Genomic DNA, 17,547 nt, shown 5'->3' on the forward strand with positions numbered 1-17,547 from the left:
AACGAGGATGCAGGAAAGAATAATCCATCACCTGCAAGATGATGCAAAGATGAACAATGTGAGACTAATAGGCATCAATGTGAAAGAAGGAGTCAACACAAATGACATTAAAAAAATATGGGCAGAAGTAATAGCGGAAAACTTCCCAAATAAGAGGAAACAATCTGACATTCAGGTAACTGAAGAATACAGAATGCCAGGGAACCTCAACCCAAAGAAATAGTTAAATTATCTTTATTTGCAAATGACATGATAGTTTACTTGGAAGACCCAAAAAACTCCACCCAGAAGCTACTAGAATTAATACAGAAATTCAGTAGCATAGCAGGTTATCAAGTCAATACCCAAAAGTCAATAGCATTGCTCTACACAGACAATAAACACACTGAGATGGAAATTATAGAAACAATACCTTTTACAATAGCACCGTGGAAAACGAAACACCTTGGAATTAATCTATCTAAAGAAGTCAAAGATCTTTTCAAGGAAAATTACAGTACTCTTAAAAAAAGAGATGGTAGAGGATTTCAGAAAATGGAAAGATATTCCATTCTCCTGGATAGGCGAAACAAAATTGTGAAGATGGCCATACTCCCAAAATTGCTGTACAGATTTACTGCAAGCCCTATCAGTCTACAACGGACATACATCACAGACCTAGAGAAATCATTCCTAAAATTTATCTAGAACCAGAAAAGACCTAGAATAGGTAAAGCAATCCTGGGCAATACAGACAAGGCAGGAGGCATTACAATTCCTGACTTGAAATTATACTACAAAACCACTGTGATAAAATCAGCATTGCACTCGCAACAAAATAGACCTGAGGATAAATGGAACAGATTAGAAGACTCTGAAGCCCCTATAAACACACACAACCACCTTATCTTTGACAAAGAGGCCAAACATACTCACTGGAAGAAAGATTGCCTCTTTAACAAATGGTGCTGGAAAAACTGGCTCTCTGCATGTCGAAAACTCAATCTTGACCGAGGTGTATCACCATGCACTAAACTAAAGTCAAAATGGATTAACGATCTAAACATTAAAGCAGAGACACTTGATCTCCTGGACAAGAAAGTAGGAGGAACTCTTGAAGACATAGGGGTAGGCAAAGAGTTCATGGACAGAAATCAAATCACATGGGGAACAGTTGAAAGAATTAACAACTGGGCCCTACTCTTACTGAGAAGTTTTTTTCACATCAAAAGAAATTACCAACAAAGTGAAAAGGCAACCCACAAATTGGAAAAAAATCATGACAAATAAGTACTCAGACCAAGGTCTCCTCTCTAGAATTCATAAAACACTAAAAAACACTAGGGCCCCAAAATTTAAACACCCAATCCAGAAATGGGCATCAAAGATGAACACATGCTTCTCAGAGGAGGAAAGTAAAGAAGCGAATAAATATATGAAAAAATGCTCCACATCACTAGCCATCCACGAAATGCAAATTAAAACCAAATAGAGATATCATCTCACCCTGAAAGAATGGCTTTCATAAAGAAAGCGCCCAACAACAAGTGTAGGAATGGCTGTTGGTAAAAAGGAACCCTTCTTCACTGCTGGTGCGAATGTAGACTGGTGCAACCGTTATGGAAATCAGTATGGAGACTCCTAAAAAAATTGGAACGGAAATCCCATTGAAACCAGCTATTCCTCTACTGGGAATTTTCCCAGAGGATCTGAAAACATCATATCATAGTGATATATGTGTGCCTATGTTTATAGCAGCACAATTTGTGATAGCCAAATCTTGGAAACAACCAAGATGCCCATCACCCAAGGAATGGTTGAAAAAGATGTGGTATTTTTACACAATGGAGTGTTACTCAGCTATTAACAATGATAAACTCGATGGCTTTTCATTGAATTGGATGCCACTTGAACATATACTTGTAAGTGAAATAAACCAGACACACATGTGTTTCCAGGTATAAGAACTCAAAGGCAGAAATACAAATAGAAAGGTATCATACAAGTAAAAGGGAAGCAGGATCTTGAGGACTAACTAATCAAGAGAGGGAAAGGAGCAGAGTTTGGAAACATGACAATGTCAAGACATACAGTTATTTGTAGAAGATGGGCAAGACAAGGATCCTGAGAATCTCCAGAAGATTTTTTAATCTAGCAGTTAATTGGAAAGATTCTCACCCTGACTAACTATATATACTGATACCTGTGAACTAAGCTACTGCACTGCAGATGGTAATCTGTAATAGTTGTTTCATGCTTTGAGTGCCTGTCATTCTGGTCTTCTGAATATGGGCTGCTTGTCATGACATGCCAGTTGCTGCTATGAAGTCTCTCAGGTAAATGATTGTTCAAAAAGCAGGGGGTGGTGAATGAAACAAAAGACAGGAAAAGCAATATTGTGAGAGTGTCCTGCTTCAAAGTTTTATATGGTGAGATTTTTGGACTTATATGTAAACATAAGAAGTATATAATTCTTTATGCCCATTTTTAAAAGATATTGTAATTTTTAAATACTTTTTATGATATTCTTTAGGGAATTAAATTTTAACATATCAATACTTGATGAAAAATACCTGTTCCATATTATGCCTAGATGTTTGATATGCAGACAGATAGTGACGTTAAGCTTAACAGCCTAAGTTGTATGGTAATAACAATAAGCTTGTCGTCTGGATGGTTAACAACCTAACTTTGAGACCAAAATTAGATGAAAAGGATGGCTGCAAGGAAAGCCAACATTTTGGCCCCAGCCTTCCAAGGTCAGTTAAGACTCAGGACATATGAGAACTTGCACTGTAACGTCATGTAACTTGGCAGTGTCCCAAATATTCTGATCAAGGAGATTATGGGGCCAAAGAGGAAAGTGATCAATGATGTAGAGTGTGCCTAAGGAGAGTCACATGGAGAGAAAATATTCTCTCAGGCTTTCACAGAGAGCCCATTGGCCAAACAATGGCCGTGACTCATCCACATGTCTGGCACTGACAAAGCTTCTACAATCTACCACAATCTACCACTCAGCAGAAAAGTATAAAAACAAACTATAAGAAGTAAAGCCAGGCTGTTATGTTGAGCTGTAGGGGACTCAGGTCAACAACTTCTGACATTGCCAGTCAAACGGAAGACCCAATACTATTATGGACTGCTGGACTCTTTTAGATTATTTTGCTGAGTTAACACACCTGTAATATTCAAATAATGGAACTTAACAAAAAAAGGGTATACAGATGAATGTCCATTTTGTATCTGTGTATTCAAAGTGGTTAGGATAGATATATAGTTACACTCTCTTAATAAATAGAGTGATTTGTTCTAATGGTGTTTGTAAATGGGATATCATGTCAGCATCTTGTACAGCTATTAACCACTGGGAATAATGTATGAATTGTGTTAACCATTGAAACTGTCCTGCCAATTTGATTTGAAAGTCTCTCATTACTACTTGTTTATCAATAAAATTATGGAAAAAATAAAATAAAATAAAATAAAAACTGAAAAATAAACTAATAAATGGAAAAAAATAGAAAATAAATTCCCACCCGGTCTGTCATATACTGTTTTATTTCTTTTTTATTAATTTCATGGAGAAAGAAATAGTAATGTTACAGTTTCAAAACAGCATAGTAGGACAGGTACAATTATTAATACATTTCATATTGTTGTTTTCGTATTATTCATAGTAAAAATGCAGACATGATATTCTGTTCATACACTATTAGTACAAATCTTTCTTCTTATCGAATTATGAGAAAGTAACTGTATATCTAACCTTGCTATTTTGTATATACAGATACAAAAATGGTCCTTCTTTTATATCACCTTTTTCATTTAGTTTTGGCAGAGATGGGTATTCCATTGCCATTTACATATTGTAGCTGCATGAATTCATCAAAATAATCCAATATAGTCCAGTAGTTGTAGTGGTTTATCTGTAGGACTATGCAGACCTCAAAAGTCATCTCCGAAATTTCTGGGCTCCAGAACTTGTTCCCAGTTCTAGCTATGCTTTATACCACCCTCTTTTTTCTCCCATAATTTTATTGAGAAACAAATAGCAATGAGAGAGTTTCAAATCAAATTGGTAGGACAGTTTCAATTGTTAACACATTATATACTGTCTTCCTAGTGGTTATTTGTTGTACAAGATGCAGACATGATATACTATTTACAAAAACTATTAGAACAAATCCCTCTATTCAATGAATTAAGAGAATGTGGCTATATATCTGTCCTAACCATTTTGAATACACAGATACAATATGGTCATTGATCTGTATCTCCTTTTTTTGTTTAGTTCTGTCATTTAAATATTATAGGTGTGTGAACTCAGCAAAATATTCCAAAGTAGTCTAGTATGCAATAATTATATTGGGTTTTCCACTTGACTGGCAATATCAGAAGTTTTTGACCTGAGTCTCTTATAGCTCAACTTAACAACAGGGCTTTATTTCTTGTACTTTGTTTTTATACTTTTCTAATGGATGGTTAAGACTAAGATAAAGCAAGACCTATGTAACAAGAATTGTAGCTTTTGGATCTGATAAGGTCAGTCAAATCCCCTCAGGATTTATCCTGAAATCCTGTACCTCAGATTGTAGATCTTTTGTGAGTGTCATCCATGTGGATGAGTCACGGCCATTGCTTGGCCAAGTTGCTTTCTGTGAAAGCCTGAGTGAATGTTTTCTCTCCATGTGACTCTTCTTAGGCACATTCTACATTATTGATCACTTTCCTGTTTGGCCTCATAATCTCCTTGATCAGAAAATTTGGGACACTACAGAGTTACCTGATGTTCCAGTACAGGTTCTAATATGTCCTGAATCTTACTTGACCTTGGAAGGCTCGGGCCAAAATGCTGGCTTCCCTTGCAGCACTCTTTTTTTTCTAATTTTGGTCTGCAAACTTAGGTTGTTAACCCTCCAGAAGATAAACTTATTGTTTTTACCGTGCAACCTAGGGTATTGAGCTTAATCTCACTATCTGTCTGAATGTCAAACATCATAGGCATAACATGGAACAGGTATTTTTCATCAAGTATTGATATGTTAAACTTTAAGTCCCTACAGAATATGATGAATAAAAGTTGAAGAATGAAAATGTGTTTGAGAAGTAGGAATAAAGAATTGTATATATTTACACATACATCCAGAAATCTAACCATATACAGAATTGTAGCAGGACATTCCCGCAACACTCCTTTTCCTGTCTCATACCTTCATTCACCACCCCTTCCTTTTTAAACAATCATCTGCCCAAGAGATAGTATGGCAGCAACCAGCATGTCATGAATACCAGCACGTATTCTGAAGACCAGAATGACCATCACTCCAAGCATGAACCAATTATTACAAATTGCCATCTTCAGTCCAGTTTCTTAATTCACAGGTATCAGCACATATAGTTAGGCAGGGTGAGATGCTTCCAAAAAACTGCTAGATTCAAAAATATTCTGAAGATTCTACAGAAGATTGTCTTTCTCATGTTGTACACATAACTGTATGGCTTACCTTTGTCATGTTTACTAGCGCTTCTCCTTGCTCTGTCTTCATCTTCTAGTCCTCAAGTTCTTGCATTCATTTTAATTGTATTATACGTTTTTATTTGTATGTCTTCTTTTGAGTGCTTATACTAGGAAGAACACATGATATTTACACATGTATGTCTGGTTTATTTCACTTATGAGTATATTTTCAAGTGGTATCCACTTCAGTATAAAGGATTTATCATTGTTTACAGCTGAGTAATACTCCATTGTATAAAAATACCACATATTTTTAATGCATTCTTCAGGTGATGAGCATCTTGGTTGTTTCCAAAATTTGACTATCACAAGTTGGGCTCTTATAAAGATAGGTCCACATATATGACTATGATAAGATGTTTTCAGATCCTTGGGGGAAAACTCCCAGCAGGGGAAGAGCTGGTTTGAATGGCATTTCAAATTCTAGTTTACTAAGGAGTCGCCACACTGATTTCCATAACAGTTGCACCAGTCTATATTCCCACCAGCAGTGGAGAAGGGTTACTTTTTTCCCCACAGCCTCTCCAACATTTATTGTTCATTGATTTCTTTATGATAGCCATTGTTTCTGGGGTGATGTTGTTTTAATTTGCATTTCGCGCATGACTAGTGATGTGGAGCATTTTTTCATATACTTATTCCTTCTTTAATTTCATCCTCTGAGAAGTGTGTGTGCAGCTCAGGTGCCCATTTCTGGATTAGGTCTTTAAATTTTTGGGCCCTCATGTTTTTAAGTTCTTTATAAATTTTAGAGAGCAGACCTTTGTCTGAGTGCTTATTTGTCAAGATTTTTTCCAAATTTGTGGGTTGTCTTTTCACTTTGTTGGTAATTTGCTTGGAGGTGCAAAAACTTCACAATAAGAGCAAGTCCCAGTTGTTAATTCTTTCAATTGTTACCTGTGAGATTTGATTTTTGTTCATCAACACTTTGCCTACCTGTATTTCTTCAAGAGTTCCTCTTATTTTATCTTCCAAAAGATTTAATGTTTCTGTTTTAATGTTTAGATCTTTAATCCATTTTGACCTTAGTTTAGTGCATGGTGATAGATCTGCATCAAGTTTTAATTTTTGGTATATGGAGAGCCAGTTTTTCCAGCACTATTCTTTAAAGAGGCTATCTTTCTTCCAGTGAGTATGTTTGGCCCTTTGTGAAAGTTAAGGTGGCTGAGAGTGTTCACAGAGGCTTCAGCATCTTCTAATATATTCCATTGATTCTTAGGTCTATTTTGTTGGCAGTATAATGCTTATTTTATCACAATAGCCTTATAGTATCATTTCAAGTCAGGAATTGTAATGCATCTTGCCTTGTCTTTCTTGCCCAGGATTGCCTTTGCTATTCTAGGTCTTTGCTTGTTCCAAATAAATTTCAGAAATGATTTCTCTAGGTCGGTGAGGTATCCTGGGTCTAATTTGATAGGGATTGCATTAAATTTGTATGGCAATTTTGGAAGTATGGCCCTCTTCATAATCTTTTTTCTTCTTCTCCAGGAGCACTGAATATCTTTCCATTTTCTGAAATCTTTATGATCTGTTTTTTAAGCATAGTATAAATTTCCATGAAAAGATCTTTGAATTCTTTAGTTAGATTAATTCCAAGGTATTCCATTTTCTACAGTACTATTGTAAAAGGTATTGTTTCTCTAATTTTCCTCTCAGTATGTTTGTTTTCTGTGTAGAGAAATGCTATTTGCTTTTGGTTATTGACTTTGTATCCTGCTACCCTACTGAATTTGTGCATTAATTTAGTAATTCTTGGTGGAGTTCTTTTGTGTCTTCCAAGTAAATTATCCTGTCATCTACAAACAGTAATTTAACTTCTCTTTTACGTATTCTTTTTCCTTTTATTTCTTTCTGTCATGTAATGGCTCTAGCTAATGATTCCAGAACTATATTTATAGGAAGGGTGAAAAAGGATATTCTTGTCTTCTGCCAGATGTAAGAGTAAAAGATTTCAGTTTTTGTCCATTTAGAATTATGTTAGCCATTGGGTATTCATAAATGGATTTATCAGATTGAAGTAGATGCCATCTATTCCAATTTTCTATAGGACGTTGAACATGGATGAGTGTTTGACTTTGTCAAAAGCCCTTTTTGCATCAATTGAGATGATTATGTGGTTTTTAGTCTCTACTCTGTTGATATAGTGTATTACATTTATAGATTTTTCGAATATTAAGCCATCCTTGCATCCCTGGGATGAATCCTACCTGGTCATGGTTTATGATCTTCTTGATGATTTGCTGTATTCTATTTGCTTGTATATTATTGAGGTTTTTAACATCTATGTTCATGAGGGAGATTGACCTGTAATTCTCTTTCTTAGTTGTGTCTTTCCATGGTTTTGGTATCAGTATAATTCTTGCCTCCAAGGATGATTTTGGAAGGATTGCTTCATCTTCAATTTCAGTGAACAATTTGAGCAGTATAGGGACTATATGCTATGTAAATTTCACATAGAATTCAGCTGTGAATGCATCAGGACCTGGGCTTTTCTTTATCGGTAGTTTTTTTTATTACATTCATATTTCATTGGTTGTTATTGGGCAATTCATAGTAGTTATATCTTGTCGATTCAGTTGTGGTAATTTATACTTTTCAAAGAATCTGTCCATTTGTCTGTGTCTTCTATTCTGTAAGGGAAAATTTTTTCATAGTTAGCTATTGATAATATTCTGAATTTCCACTGATTCTCTGGTGATTACATCCTTTTCATTCCTTACTGTTTGTATTTGTATTTTTTCTTTCCTCTTGTTGATGAGGTTAGCCAGGGGCTTATCGATTTTATTTAGTCTTTCAAAGAACCAGCTTTTTGTTTCATGAATTCTTTGAACTGTTTTTTTTTCTTCTCAATGGAATTAATATCTGCTCTAACCTTTATGATTTTTTTCATTTTTGGGCTCCGTTTGGTTTGATCTTCCTTTTCTATTGTCGGAGGTGCTGCATTAGGGTGTTTATTTATTTCTGTTTCATTTTCCTAATGTGTGAATTCATGGCTATATATTTCCCTCTGAGAAGTGCTTTCATCGCATCCCATAGATTATGATACGTTATGCTTGAATTTTCATTGAATTGTAGATATTTTTCAATTTCTTGTTTAATTTTATTTGTGACAGTTTTGTTGCTGAGTAGGTCATTGCATAATTTCCATGTATTTAGGGTTTTTTTTTCTGGTTTCTTTTGTCTTTTATTTCCAGTTTCATTGCACTGTGGTCAGATAATGTGCATGGGATTATTTCTGTGTTCTTGCATATACTTAAGTATGACTGATGAACTAGTATGTGGTGTATTTTAGAAAATGACCCATGGTCAGCTGAGAAACATGTTTATTGAGCTGTGGTTGAATGGAACACTCTGTGTATGTCCACTAAACCCATTTGTTTCAAACTCTTCAGTTCTGGTACTTCTTTGTAAACTATTTGTCTGATTGACCTATCTTTTTGGGATAAGGAGGTGTTAATATCTTCTGTTAAGTTACATTCTCTTAATGAATAGAATGATTTTTTCTAATGGTGTTTGTAAATAGGATCACAAGTCTGCATCTTGTACAGCAATTAACCACTAAGAAGAATATATGCAGTGTATTATTTGTTGAAACTGTACTTTCTATTTGATTTGAAACTGTCTCATTGCTATATGTTTATCAATAAAACTTTGAAAAGAAAAAAAAAGATTGTGGTATTGGATATTAGATTTTTCATGTCCATTAAGATTTGTTTTGTATAGTTGGGTGCTCCCGTGTTTGGAGCATACATATTTATGAATGTTACCTTTTCCTCTTGTATTTTTCACTTAACCAGTATATAGTGGTTTTCTTTATTTCACTTCATCATTTTTCATTTTAAGTTGAGACTGTGTGAGAACAGCATTTCTACCCCTGCTTTTTTCTGAGGTGCTGGGGCATGTAGTATTGTTTTCCATCCTTTGACTTTCCACCTATGAATTTCTTTATGAGTTAAATGTGTTTCTTATACAGCATATTGTTGGATATTTTTCCTACTTCACTGTTCCAGTCTATTTCTCTTAATTGATGAATTGAGTCCATTTACATTGATGGTTATAATTGAGATGTATTGATTTACGATTGTCATGTTATTTTCCTGCTGTTGCTTACTCCTTTTTTTCCTATGTTTACTTGTTTTCCCTATTTGGTGGGAACCTTTTGTTCTCTTTTGTAGAGTTCTGATCATTTTGGTCCCTCTCTAGAACATCTTTCAGTAGTGTATGTAGTGTTAGCTTTGTCATCATGAATTTCTTTTGTTGTCCTTTGTCATGGAAGTATTTCACTTCTCTTTCAAACTTGAAAGAGAGTTGTGTGGGGTACAGTAGTCTGGGCTGTGAAACTCTCTTTCAAGTATAAAGTAGTAAAATACTTACATGAGAAAGAGCAAAAAAAGATATTTATGACAACAAACCAAAGCTTCACAGAGTACTAAAAAACATTGTAAAAAGATATCAAAATGACCACAATCTCAATACTGAGAACAGAAAAAAACGCTCCAAATAGGACAAATAATTCATCACAGGAGAAGTAGGGAACCAACAATAGGAATATAACATGACAAATATAAGCACTTACATGTCAATCAAAGCTACCAATGTAAATGGACTAAATTCACCTGTAAAAGCAAATATGTCAGCGGAGTAGATTAAAATATAAAATATAACAATATTCTGTCTAAAAGAAACACAATTAACCCTGAAACAAATTAATAGGCTGGAAGTCAAAAGATGGAAAACCATGTTAAATGCTCCAGGATCTCAGAAAAAATCAGGGGCAGGTATGTGTTCATGGACATGTGAACTTCAAAGCAAGAGTTATCAAACAAGATAAACATGGTCACTAAATATTAGTTTGTGGGAAAATGTCAAGAGGAAGAGATAGCAGTCATAAGTATGTATGCAGCAAATGTGGGAGCAACCAACTATAAAAGACAAATTGTAGTGGACATGAAAAATCTAATAACCACTATCAGAATCTTAACATGGGACCTTATCAACCCCTTGTCTCAAAAAGGTAGGTCAAGAAGGCAAAAGAATTAGCGAAGTAGGGTCAGAAGCAAAACAAACTTTTGAACAAATGAACTTAGTGGACATATACAGAGGGCTCCACCCAACAGCATCTGAATACACATTTTTTTTCAGCTGCACATGGAAAACTTTCTAAAACAGACTATATGATGGTCCATAGGCCATGCTTAAATATGTGAAAGAAAACAGAATTTGTCCCATGCATATTATCTGACCACTGTACAATGAAATCTAATGACAAAAGAAACCACAAAAACCCAATACACATATGGAAGTTAAATAATATACTCCTTAGCAACCAATAGATTCCAGAAAAAAATAAATAAGAAAATAAACAATATCAAAAATCTAATGAAAGTTCAAACACAACTTACCATAATTTGTGATATGCAATGAAAGCAATTCTCAGATGCAAACTTACAGTGATGAAATCACATATTAGGAAAACAGAATGGTAACAAATAAATACCCTAGTGCTAAACCTTGAGCTTCTTAAAAAAGAAGAGCAAACCAAGCCCAAAGACCAAAATTGGAAGGACATTATAAAGGTTAGAAAAGAAATGAATGCAACTGAGACAAATAAAACAGAACAAAGAATTAATAAATCAAAAAGCTGGTTGTTTCAAAGGTTAAATTAAATTTATAAAACCCTACGAAGCTCATCAAAAAGACAAAAGAAAAATCTCAAATCCGGGCAAAAAGGAATAAAAAGATGAAGTTATCTGAAATTGCCAGTACTGTGGATAACCCACTACTATTATGGACTACTGGACTATATTGGATTATTTTGCTGAATTCACACACCTACAATATTTAAATGGCAATGGAATACCCATGTCTGACAAAAGTAAACAAAAAAGGGTATACAAATGAAGGACCATTTTGTATCTATATATACAAAACAGGATAGATATAGAGCTACTTTCTCTTAACTCAATGAGGAGAAAGATTTATACTAATAGTGTTTGGACAGAATATCATTCCTTCATCTTGTACTATGAATAACCACCATGAAGATAACAATATACAATGTATTAATTAATTGAAATTGTCCTACTAATTGGCCTTAAAACTGTCTCATTACTATTTGTTTCTCAATAAAATTCATAATAAAAATATGAAAGTACAGCTCCTTTGAATATTCACAAGATCATAAATAGTTGTTTTGAAAATGTTTACCATCACAGGATTGAAGACACAGAAGAAATGGACATATAAAAATCAAGAAGAGAGTGTGTGGGAGAGATTCCGGGTACCCTGTGCCGGTGAGACCTATTACTGGTCCCAGCCCAGGTGCAGCGTGGGTGAGACCCTCTTCCACCCCCTTGGGATACTCCCCACCACTCTGCAGGACCTCCCCCATGCCGCCTGCCCAGGAGGAAATTCTGCTGTGTTCCGGGAACCCCCAGACCCAGTCCTAGCCCAGGTCCAGTGAGTGTGTGGGAGAGCTTCCTGCTACCCTGAGCTGGTGGGAGCTATTACTGGTACCAGCCCAGGAGCAGCATGTGTGAGTCACTCTTCCACCTCCTTGGAACGCCCCCCAACACTCCACAGCAACCCACCCACCCCACCTGCTGAGTAGGAAATTCTGACCCATTCCTGAAATTGCCACACATGGCGCTAGCCCAGGCCTGGTGAGTGTGTGGGAGAGCTGCCTCTCCCAACTACTCCACCTTGTCCCCTAAAGGCTCAGCTCAGGAATGGCATAAAGGCCTGGGATGAAACCCTGTGGCTGAAATCCCTGCAGAGAGTTCAGAGGATAGAACCACACAGCTAGTCCAGGAGCAGAAAATCTTGCCAGAAGAGCACAACAGGTTCACCCTAAAGGGAACTAGCAGAAAGGAGCTGAGCAGAGCAGGTAGACAAAAGTCAGGCACAGCTAGATATATCCAAATTTTGTAGATCTGCACCTGAACTTCAGTATGTGCTGAGCTTAAAACTACAACGAAGATCTACAACAAAAGTCATAAGACAGTGCTACACAAAATGACGAGAAGGAACAAAATGCAACCTCAGAACCAAAGCCCACCCGTAACAAGTTCAGAGGACACTAACACAGAACAAATTGGGAATCACACAGGTGAAAGCAATGAATCAACAGCTTCTGAAATAAAGCAGCAGTGGCAGAAAGGTATAGAGGAAATCAGATTGGAAATGAAAAAAGAAATCCCTGAATTAATAATATCTGCAGTAAAGAATCAAATGTAGAAACATATGGAGGAAACCCAATGCCCACCCAGAACAAGTGCAGAGGACACTAGCTCAGCTCAAGTGCATGAATTAATAGGGTCGACAGTAAATAAGCAACAGCAGAAAGTTTTAGAGGAACTCAGAGCACAATTCTTTTCTGAAATAAAAAAAGAATTGTCAGAACTCATAGTATCTGAAGTAAAGAAGCAACTACAGAAATATAGAGAGGAAACCAAATCTGAAAAAAACAATGCAGTAAAAGAATTTCTAACTGCTTCTAAAGAAGAGATTGATAAAAAATAGAGGAGATTAGAAAAATGACAGATTCCTTGAATGAGCGATACAGGAGAGAAAGAGATCGCATGAAGAAGAGGCAAAGAGATATACAGGAAATTAAAATCGCAATCAAAAGCTTGCAGAACCCTGTAAGTGAAAGTGTAGACAGAGTTTCAGATCTTGAAGATTCTTGTGCAGCTAGTGAAAAGGTAAGAAAGGATCTTTTAAAAACAATGAGGATGCAGTAAGTAATAATCCATCACCTGCAAGATGATGCAAAGATGAACAATGTGAGACTAATAGGCAACAATGATTAAGAAGGAGTCCATACAAATGACATTAAAAAAATATGGGCAGAAGTAATAGCAGAAAACTTTCTAATATGAGGAAACAATCTGACATTCAGGTAACTGAAGCATACAGAATGCCAAGCAACTTCAACCCAATAAAAAACATACCGAGATATATAATAGTCAAGATCCCAGAAATTCAGCACAAGAATAATCTACTGAAAGCCGCTAGACAAAAGAAGCAGATCACATTCAAAGGAAAACCCATCAGAATTATGGCCGACTTCTCTTCACAAACCATGCAGGCAAGAAGAGCATGGAGCAGAGTACTTCAAGTCCTCTATGAAAAAAATTCCAGCCCAGACTATTATACCATGCAAAACTCTATTTTCCAGTTTGATGGAGAAGTGAAATACTTTCATGACAAAGAACAGCTAAAGAACTGAATCAGAGCTTGAAACAAATGGACTTGGTGTACATATACAGAGTGCTCAAACCAAACACAGCTGAACACACATTTTTCTCAGCTGCACATGTGTCATTTTCTAAAATGGACCACATACAGGTCCGTAGGTCATGCTTAAGTATATGTAAGAAAACAGAAATTATACTATGCACATTATCTGACCACAGTGCAATGAAACTGGCTATAAATGACAAAAGAAATCAGAAAAAAATCTTCAATACATGGAAATAAATGACACCCTACTCAGCAACCAATGGGTCACAGATGAAATTAAACAAGAAATTCAACAATATCTACAATTCAATGAAAATTCAAGCACAACTTATCGGAATTTTTGGGATACGATGAAAGCAGTTCTCAGAGTGAAATTCATAGCTGTGAACTCACACATTAGCAAAACAGAACGGGAACAAATAAATACCCTAATGCTGCACTTTCAAAAAGTAAAAAAGGAGGAGCAAAGAAAACCCAAATACCAAAGACGAGAAGAAATCATAAAGATTAGAGCAGAAATTAATTCAATTGAAATGAAGAAAACAATTGAAAGAATTAAAAAAAACAAAAGCTGGTTCTTTGAAAGATTAAATAAAATCGATAAGCTCCTGGCTAACCTCATCAAAAAGAGGAAAGAAAAAATTCAAATGCAAGCAATAAGGAATGAAAACGGTGTAATTGCCATAGATTCAGAGGAAATTCAGAAGATTATCAATAGCTACTTTGAGAATCTTTACTCTCACAGAATAGAAGACAGAGAAGAAATGGACAGATTCCTAGAAGGGTAAAAATTACCACAACTGAGTCGGCAAGATATAACCACTCTCAATAGCCCAATAACAGGCAATGAAATACGAGATATAATTAAAAACCTACCGGCAAAGAAAAGTCCAGGTCTGGATGGATTCACAGCTGAATTCTACAAGACATTTATAGAAGATGTAGTCCGTTTATTTCTCAGACTCTTCCATGAAGTTGAAAAGGAAGCAATCATTCCAAAATCATGCCTGGAGGCATGTATACTGATACCAAAACCAGGAAAAAATGCAACTAAGAAAGAGAACTACAGGCCGATCTCCCTCATGAACATAGATGTCAAAATCCTCAATAAAATACTAGCAAATAGAACACAGTGAATCATCAAGAAGATCATACACCGTGGCCAAGTAGGATTCATCCCAGGGATGCAAGGATGGTTCAATGTTCAAAAATCTATGAATGTAATACACTATATCAATAGAGCAAAAAGAATACTACACATGATCATCTTCATTGATGCAGAAAAGTCTTTTGACAAAGTCCAACACTCATTCATGTTCAAAGTCCTATAAAAAATTGGAATAGATGTCCTCTACTTCAATCTGGTAAAAGCCATTTATGAAAACCCAACAACTAACATAATCCTAAATGGGGAAAACTGAAATCTTTTACTCTTAGATCTGGTACAAGACAAAGATGTCCTCTATCACCACTCCTATTCAGTATAGCTCTGGAATCGTTAGCTACAGCCATTAGACAGGAGAAAGAAATAAAAGAAAAAAGCATAGGCAAAAAAGAAGTGAAATTATCTTTATTTGCAGATGACATAATACTTTACTTCGAACACCCAAAAACCTCCACCAAGAAGCTACTAGAATTAATCCAGAAATTCAGTAGCATAGCAGGTTAGAAAGTCAGTACCCAAAAGTCAATAGCATTCCTCAACACAGACAACAAACACACTGAGATGGAAATTATAGAAACAATACCTTTTACAATAGTACCAAGGGAAATGAAATACCTTGGAATTAATCTAACTAAAGAACTCAAAGATCTTTTCAAGGAAAATTACAGTACTCTGAAAAAAGAGATTGTAGAGGATTTCAGAAAGTGGAAAGATATTCCATGCTCCTGAATAGGAAGAACCAACATTGTGAGGATGGCCATACTCCCAAAATTGCTGTACAGATTTATTGCAATCCTTATCAGACTACCACCGACATACCTCACAGACCTAGAGAAATCATTCCTAAAATTTATCTGGAACTAGAAAAAACCTAGAATAGCAAAAGCAATTCTGGGCAATAAAGACAAGGCAGGAGGCATTACAATTCCTGACTTGAAATTATACTAGAATTCTACTGTGATGAAATCACCATGGTTCTGGCAAGAAAAAGACCTCAGGAACAATGTTATAGATTAGAAGACACTGAATCCCCTGCGAGCACACGCAGTCAACTTATGTTTGACAAAAGGGCCAAAGATTCTCACTGGAAGAAAGATAGCCTCTTTAACAAATGGTACTGGAAAAACTGGCTCTCTGTATGCAGAAAACCCAATCTTGACCCAGGTCTATCACCATGCACTAAAATAAAGTCAAAATGGATTAAAGATCTAAACATTAAAGCAGAGACACTAAATCTCCTGTAAGAAAAATTAGGAGGAACTCTTTTTTTTTTTTTTTTCTGTTGTACAAATGTAATAGAATTTATTAGGAATTTTGGAAAACAAAGCTTTAAACTATAACTAGTACATAATTTGAATAACAAAATAGTCTTATTTTTAAATAGAATGACTTTTTACACAGTAACATGCTTGCTGAAAATAATGAAATATTTCCATTCATTAAAGTGTATTTACGAATAAAATACATAATAAAGATTAGCAGCATAAATATAAACTACTTAGTTTATCTCCATTACTTAGAGTATGATTCATTTTTATGGTTATAGTGTCTTGAATCACGAATGAATGCAGAAATATAGGCTCTATTCACCGGCCATTAACAGAAATAGCGGTTCCACTGCGTAGCTGCTGTCGCACTTCATCGGAATTTTCTCTGCAATCTGAATCCAGCGTCTGGAGAGGCACTTGCCTTTAGCCGGCTGTTCAAAAGTGGTATTATTTGTATCATATTTTTGATGGATGGATTTTTGCAAATGGTTTCTTGTATATCTTCTTCGACATCAGCGGCACCTCTTGTGGTTTGTTTTGGCTCCCTTGAACTTAGCTGGACAGTTTGTCCAAAATTATGCATTTGCCCACTGAACTTCTGTGCTACAGATCCAGGGTTCTTTCTTTTCTGGTCTGAAAGGCTTCTCTGCTTATTTTCAACAATTCGTTTTCTTCTAAGCGTAGAATCAGTGGCCCTCTCAGTTTACTGCAGGCCATTATTCCCTCTTTTCCACGAGGGAATAGATTCTTGCTTAGTAGTGTTAAGAGTCACAGTCTGATAACTTTCTTCCGAGACAGGAGTTCTCTGAGTGCAGTACAAGGTCCCATCTTGCTGGGCAACCACCTGAGTACTGTTTGCATGATCTGCCTTTGCTAGAGTTTGGCACTCAGAAGAAGAGTAAGATGGTAAAGCCAGTATCACAGTGACCAGGTCAGAACAGGCATGCAAGAGCGGAGGGCTACGCTCGGTTCCACTGATTGAAGTTGTGTTCTGTGGGAAGCATGTATCTGGAATTAAAGCAGTCATATGTAACCATGCTTTGAGAATTCTGAGGCATTACTGATTGACACTGAGACACTTGAGTATTTTTACTATTTGACACAGGTTTAGGAGGAGGATGAGGTATGATTAATCTACCCTGAGCTTGTGTAAAGGCATTGGCTTTGCTTGTAGACTGTGGCTGAGTGACAGGGTCTTTTCTGTTTGCATCTATAATGCCTGATAGGACTTTTGCTGATCCTGCTCTTCTAATTACTTTTGCTCCACCTCTCTGTGGATTGCTTTTCTGAGTTTTTGAGTCACTGTTATCTACAGGGCTTATATTTTCTTCTTTGGAGACTGACCAGGCTTGCTTAGTGAAGTTATAATC

At 35.9% G+C, this 17,547-nt stretch overlaps 2 pseudogenes; both read right to left on the minus strand.

The window, feature by feature from the left end:
* Positions 1-16,551, minus strand: part of LOC101586836 — a 38,956-nt pseudogene extending 22,405 nt beyond the window's left edge.
* The window catches only part of LOC101587232, a 2,986-nt pseudogene continuing 1,986 nt past the window's right edge, over positions 16,548-17,547 (minus strand).

The sequence above is a fragment of the Octodon degus genome, unplaced genomic scaffold, assembly GCF_000260255.1.
Source record: "Octodon degus isolate 3935 unplaced genomic scaffold, OctDeg1.0 scaffold00124, whole genome shotgun sequence".
Classification (NCBI taxonomy): domain Eukaryota; kingdom Metazoa; phylum Chordata; class Mammalia; order Rodentia; family Octodontidae; genus Octodon; species Octodon degus.